The sequence below is a fragment of the Otolemur garnettii genome, unplaced genomic scaffold (genome assembly GCF_000181295.1).
Source record: "Otolemur garnettii isolate 467f Iridium unplaced genomic scaffold, OtoGar3 scaffold00043, whole genome shotgun sequence".
NCBI lineage: Eukaryota > Metazoa > Chordata > Mammalia > Primates > Galagidae > Otolemur > Otolemur garnettii.
The window spans coordinates 13,034,320-13,041,477 of NW_003852438.1; positions in this window are offsets into that span (position 1 = coordinate 13,034,320).

Here is a 7,158-nt window from a genome sequence, read left to right on the forward strand (position 1 = left end):
ATTCGCCAATACTAAGGAAAGTATGCTTGGGCTATATGACTTCTGACAGGTGAAAAGAGTGTTTGTGGTTAGATGAGGAGAAGCAGCTGGGGGGGGGGTCATTCCCTGAGCACCTTCGCAGGCTGTGGGGGCCCTGCCGCCTCACAGTCCATTTCCCACAGAGAAGCAGCAGCAAGAAGGCCAAGAAAGCAGTTCAGAAAGTTTTCTGTCCTCTCATAAAATTTTCAGTTCTATTTTGGTGATAGACCTCTTTATCATAAATGTCCCACAGTGAACCCTGATGACACTGTGGTATATAGCCATCTAGATATTTTTCTGTTTCCCTACACACGTGTCTCTGATGTATAAAATTTGTATATCCTTTGACTTAAGAATACCACATAAAAAAGTTACCATAAGTAAAACAGTAAGCATACAAGCATATATTGCTGGGATATTCATTACAACATTGCTTACAGTAGGAAAAGAGAAATCAGAGAGATTATCCAGATGTCCTAATAAGAGAAATACAGTAAGTTCCTCTGTCTGGATGTGAAGTACTAGAAAGCAAAGATTGTAATTTAAAAATATGTGCAGTTTGAGACCAGCCTGGACAACTTTGTGAGAGTCGTCTCTATAATTTTTTATTTTTAAATTAGGCAGACATGTTGGCATGCAGCTTCAGTCCCAACTAGTAGGGAGGCTAAGGGAGGAGGACCGTTTGAGTCTAGGAGTTCAAGGCTACAGTAAACTATGATGGAGCCACTGTATTCCAGCCTGGGTGACAGAGTGAGACCATGTCTAAAAAAAAATAAAAGAAAGAAAGAAAAGTGCATTTTTAGAGTACATCATGAATTGAGGTGCTCAATACTTACTTGGAAGGAAATGAATGTAGTGGTGATATGTTGTTTCAATTTATCCAGCATCAGTTCTCCATTCTTTGGTTAACAGCACCCTCAAACTGGCTCTGGGAAATTACCTTATCCACCCATGAATATGGTCTCGGAGAGCATTTCTGTGCATGTGAGACTTGTTCCTGTAAGATGCCAGCATGTTACCAGGCTGGAACTTGCCCACCCATCTCTTGTTCCCCCGCTCTCTGTCATGCATGCACACATGCATACAGGTGCACACATGCACACACACATATATACAGATGCACACATGTATGCATATACTATTTGGAGTTCATTCCCAAACACTATGGTTCCTTAAGGAGGATTTCAATCTATTTTTCTTCCTAGATCACTAGAGAGTCTTTAGTTTTAACTTTAACAAAGTCAACGTTCCCTGTAAAACCTATTTGATATATTCCGATGCGGTCATAGGCACAAGCTAAAAGACTAGATAGAAAAAGACCAAATGAATTTAGAAATAATAAAATCTAGCTGATACCATTTCTTCTAATCTCTTTATTTGATAAAATGACTTTAAAGCCCATTGGTTTTTATGGAATTAAAATGAATCTTTTCTGGCAGAAACTCATTTGCCAATTTAACTAGTAATTAGTAGCCCCAAAGGTCAATGTAAAGTTGTTATTAATTTCATTTTAAGCTTAGTATTCTTGTCTAAATGACAAAAGCAATGATTATATATTCAGATAACAATAATTAGCTTAAATATTTTTGCCAAGAAATATTACATAGCTATATAGTATTTTAAAACTTGAAATAATATTTGGATTCTATCCTTTATTTTATTCTATTTATATTTTATTTCTTCAGAGCAAGGTGAGGAACTGACTTTTAAAGATGCCTAAGCTTCCCTGGGGTAACTAGATCTTCACTTGCATGCTGGAAGCACAAGATTTAATGTTTAGTGCAAGATTCGCAAACAACAGAGCAACTACAACCAAGGTCAAGTCTCATCACTGAGATTCCTTTTGGTCACCATTAAGTGGACTTTTGTTCTACTTTTTTTATGGTTTTAGGGTAATTTCATCAACAGATTCACCAATATATCTAGGTTTACATTCGAATCATAATTTTAAAGAATGTTAGAGCAAAGAGTTTAAAGAGGTGAAACATGTAAGCCAAACACATTTGTGGTGAGTAAATTATTAGTTGGACATGTGGGCAGAGTTATGGTATCTAAAAATGCAGCATATCCTCCAATTATCACACAATTCCTGGTTGGAGATGTATAGGAAAATGGGTTCAGACTCAACTGGAGAGACTTGCCATGGACTGTGATGAGTGACTTGGGGAATAGCTGGGCACTCTGTGGGCGAGAGAATAGCAGCTGTCTACCCTGGAACCTGCTGCTGTCTCATCACAGTAGAGTGTTGGCAAAGGGGTGCCCATTTGCCATCATCCCCCACCACCCACCCCACACTGACCACATTTGCACAGGCCCTGGGGGAAAAAAATCCAAGAGTCCAGGGTCTTGCCTCTGGCAGCTCTAGGCCTGCTGTGAGAACCCTCCTAGGAACATGATCATTTGGAATATTGGAACACTAGTGTTCCATGCCTACTTGCTCATGTCTACATTTCAGTTACTGAACATTTCAAGCTGTTGACTGAAAGAGAAGACATGTATTTTCTTATTTCTTTAGAAGAGGGAAAGTTACTTTCCATCCTCAAGTCATCCTGGATTGCCATGTGTACAGCATAGACTATGGGATAAATTTCAAAGCAGGAATTATGCTGTGTAATGTGGAGAAAGAATTTTCTAAGTTCAGCTTTAAAAGGTGACTCTCTTATCTTTGACCTGGATAATTCTGGTCACCATTTTATGTCTTCAGCTGTCAGAAGTGCTCACTTCTGAGGCCGGTATGCGTGGCTCATGCACGCAGGGCCATGGCATAATGAATGTGGGACCAAGAAATTGCTAGAGTTTCATTAAAAACAGCTATGTCTCTCACTTACTGAGCTCTTGCTGTGAATTTGCTACGCAGTTTGATACCCATTTCACGTTCATCTTCACCTGGCCCGTGAGACTTGAGACTGGTGTACCTGAGATTCCACAGATCTGTTCTCTGGTTAGAAAGCTCCACAACTCACTCTGTAGACACCTGCCTGCCCCACACAGTTATGTTTCTTTACGTGGAATATTAAGGGATAAAGGAAAATCCTTAGCTTTGTACTATCCCCTTCAAATTCACCTGGCTAGGATTTTCAAATTCCTGTTCATATTTTTCCACATTCTGAGAAATCAAAAGAAAAGTATGAGCCTTATGTGCTTGTACATTTTTTTAAATCACAAAATATTAGCTCCTTCCCATTCTAGCTGATCTATATGTCTTTTAATTACATCGCCCATATTCACAATGTCATCTTAACCTATATATACATTTTCCTTTTCCATCTCTTATTATTTATTCCTATGGTCAACAAATATTTATTGAGGGCCAACTATGTTTCTAGCACTATTTTAGATATAGGGGATTTTCCAGTGAAAAACAGACAAAAAACTACTGCTTCTATGTAGCTTACATGTCTCACTGAAAAATGTGTAGGAAAGTGATTTTTAATTAAGACTGTTCTTAAAAATGTAGCTGGTTCTTAAGTGACAAGAGAGTTAGAATGTATATTATAAAGTTTATCCTGCCTGGGCTCTGTGGCTCACAGCTGTAATCCTAACACCTGGGAAGCTGAAGTGTGGAGGATCCCTTAAAGTCAGGAGTTCAAGACCAGCCTAAGCAAGAGTGAGGTCCCTTCTCTACTAAAAATAAAAAAAAATTAGCTGGGTATTATGGCAGGTGCCTGTAGTCCCAGCTACTTGGGAGGGTGAGGCAGGAGGATCATTTAAACCTAGGAGTTTGAGGTTGCTCTGAGGTAGGCTGACACCATGATACTCTAGCCTGGGCAACAGGGTGAGATGCTATCTCAAGGGGAAAAAAAATTTATCTTTAGGTGGTAATAAAAATTTACTTCCCTACAAGTGATATTCCCAGATACACATACACATACATACATACACAATAGAAAATAACAAATGATGATCCTATTATAACAATCTATTATTAATATAAAGGCAAAGGTAATAAATTGAAAAAGAAAACTGTTTTAAACACATGCTTCTATTGAATGGAGGTGTTCACAAAGCAAGTTAAAGGGAAAAAGAGATGAAGGGAAATATTTTAGAGATCTGAAAAGGTCTTGGGCACTGACAAGCATTAGAGACAAAGGCAACTTGTTTTTCATTGTATTCCAATTCGGCTTAAATTATATGGCTATTTTTTAATACTTAAACTGCTTGACTATCATTTTTATCTTTCTTCTGAAAAGGGAGGAATGAGTTAGAAAAAAAGAACAACTGGGAACGTAGACAAAGAAACACATACAAAATGATGCAGAGGGCATGAAAAAAGAGACAGTTCATTAAGTCTTTCTCAACACCAGGTAAAAAGCATTATTGTCCAAAAACCTAGCGGCAAATCACTGTGGTGGGACTGTACTAAGCAGCCTAGAGCAGAACAGGATGGGCCCCCAACAAATATTTGTTGAATAAGCAAATGAACAAATCAATGCATTTTTCACTTATTTGTTTATTGAGCAAATGTTGTGAATGCTTATTGAACACCTCTGTGCCAACCTCTATTCCAGACACTGAATACAAGGTACTGAACAAAACCAGCAACCAATGCTGAGGACTCCACACAGCCTACATTCTAGGAAAAGGAAATAAACGATGCAATTAATAATATAAGCCAATCTCAAAGGGTGGTAGGTGGCTGTAAGTTAAAAGAGTAAAGAAAAGAGGGAAGGTTTGCAGGGAGGATTTGCAATTTTAAGCAGGAAGGTCAGGAAGGGTGTACTGGAGGGATTTCAAGGAAGTCAGGGCGGCTAAACTGAGCAAAGCAACAGCCCCAGGAGCTGCGGGAGGAGGAGCTGCGGGAGGGAGGCCAGGTCGTGGGGTCTCCAAGCTGCGGCACTGACTTGCTCTCACTCAGTGAGATGGGACGCCATGGGGGGAGCTTGAGTCTGACCTACACTCACCAGGATCACTCCGCTGCGCTGGGAAGAAACAGAGGGGCTGGAAAAGAAAGAAACAAGGAAAGTGCCAATAACGAGACGTGTCCCGGTGACAGCAGTGGAGGCAGGAAGACGCTGTCAAATCCGGGTTGTTTTCAGAGTAGAGACCAGAATATTTGCTGACATACTGAATATGGACTGAGAAAAAATAACTCCAGGATTTTGGTCCATAAGCGCAAGGGCAGAACTGCTGTTGACTGAACAGCTCGGTGTTTTGGCTGGGTAAAAATCAGGGGTTTCATTCTGGACATGTAGAGTTGAAGACGCCCAGGAGCCTTCTACCTGGAGGTGTACAGGAGGCAGCGGGATGGAGATGGCTGGGTTGTAAGGCAAGGTCATCCATCTGAGAGTCCCCTGTGGCACTTAAAGCCATGAGACTGAATAAGATTCCCAAAGATTTGAGCAGTGACAGGAGAGATCTAAGGACTAAGTCTCAGGACATTCCAACCTTAGGAGATCTGGATGATCAGGTGGAATGACCAAAAGGAGTAGAACAGGGGTGGCCAACTTCGCCCTTCCCCTTGGAGTAGGGGAAGAGCCCAGGAGAGTGTGGGGTTCTGAAGGCCAAGTAAAGCCAGTGTCTTCAGCTCACCCTTTTTGGATCTGCAGGAATTATAAACTTGGAGTTCATTCATCCCTCCAGTGAACAATTATGAGCAGCTTTGATCCCGCAGTCCCCAGTGAGTGAGGAGAGTTACAAATTGCAGTTATCTAGCCATGGAAAGCCTATGACAGAAACACCCCCGGCTGCTTTTGGAGGTCAGGTGAGGGACCTCGATCTAAATCACGTGGGTGGGCGGAGGCCTTGGATTGGGAGAAAATTTCAGCTAACTAAGGAATATAGAAGCAGAGAGTTCTAAAGTTAGTCCCACACATCTTTCTCTCATTCATTTCTCCTACAAATATACATATTTTACTCTATTGGGGTTATTTTCTTTTGTTTTACTCAACGAATGAGAGTTCTCTTCTCTGAACTATAATGTTGGGTTTCTACTTTGGTTATTTTCTTTCATTCAGACAACCCACACAATTGCCTTTGAGATAATTTTGTAACTATGACATGTTCTTTATTCTGATCAATATTTATTATACCTGAAAAATATTTTCACGTTCCAGACTTGCTTTTGTAAAAAGCTTCTTCCTTAGAAGCAGTTGAGCCCATTGCAATGACACAAATAAAAGGCAACTCTAAGACCAAGACATTTAGATAACCCCACCCCACCCCGCCTGGTATATGGTGATTTCTATGAATGTGTTAAGGGACTAAATTCCAAAGTTCAGAAATACAAACAGTGCCGATGGAGAAAAATACAAAATACCACAGCTTTCTCTTTTCATGTTCAGTTTCTTAAAATGAACCAGCCTCCACTTGCCAGAGCTGTAGTTCAGACAAAGGCATCTTCTTCCTGTTTGGTGAATATATCTCACTCCATCACTCAATCCTAAATTGTCTAATTTTGTTTGCTTTTCTGTTTTGTTTTGTTTTCACCTTTTTTTTTTTTTATACTTTGCCAAGAAACCTCCCACCAACAGGTGGCATTTGGACTCCAGAAAAATACCAAACACAACTTGACCCAGGAAACACTACTTTGAGTCATTGAATTTCCTCTTTTTTTTGGCCAGGGCTGGGTTTGAAACTGTCACCTCCAGTATATGGGGCCAGTGCCCTACTCCTTTGAGCCACAGGTGCCTCCCGAATTTCCTCATTTTTATAGATACTTTTCACCTGTTACGTTTACCTGGATGGAGTTGAAACACATTCTTCTTAGTAAAGTGTCTCAAGAATGGAAAAAAATGTATCCCATGTACTCAATACCAATATATTAAATAATTACATGGCCACATGAGCAATAAAATGCAAACATAGTCTAGCAAGGGGGAGGTGGGAGCAGGGGGAGGGTGATTGGCACCAGGGGGGAGGGCAACTCGCTGGATCCCTAATGTACACAGTGTGAGGGTGTTCAGCACACCCCCTGGGTGAAGGGCTCAACTACAGCTTGAACTTTATTTTAGAAGGAGAACAATGTAACCTAAAAATTTGTACCCTCATGTTAATTTGAAACATATTTAAAAAAATAATTTGCCAAGACATTTCCATTTTTATATCAGCCCGGTCAGTAAGCATTGATGCATCTTTCAATAGGAATAAAAGGATGGGGTAAGTATTGTTTTATCAGTTCCCTATACCCATAACTAATTCTTA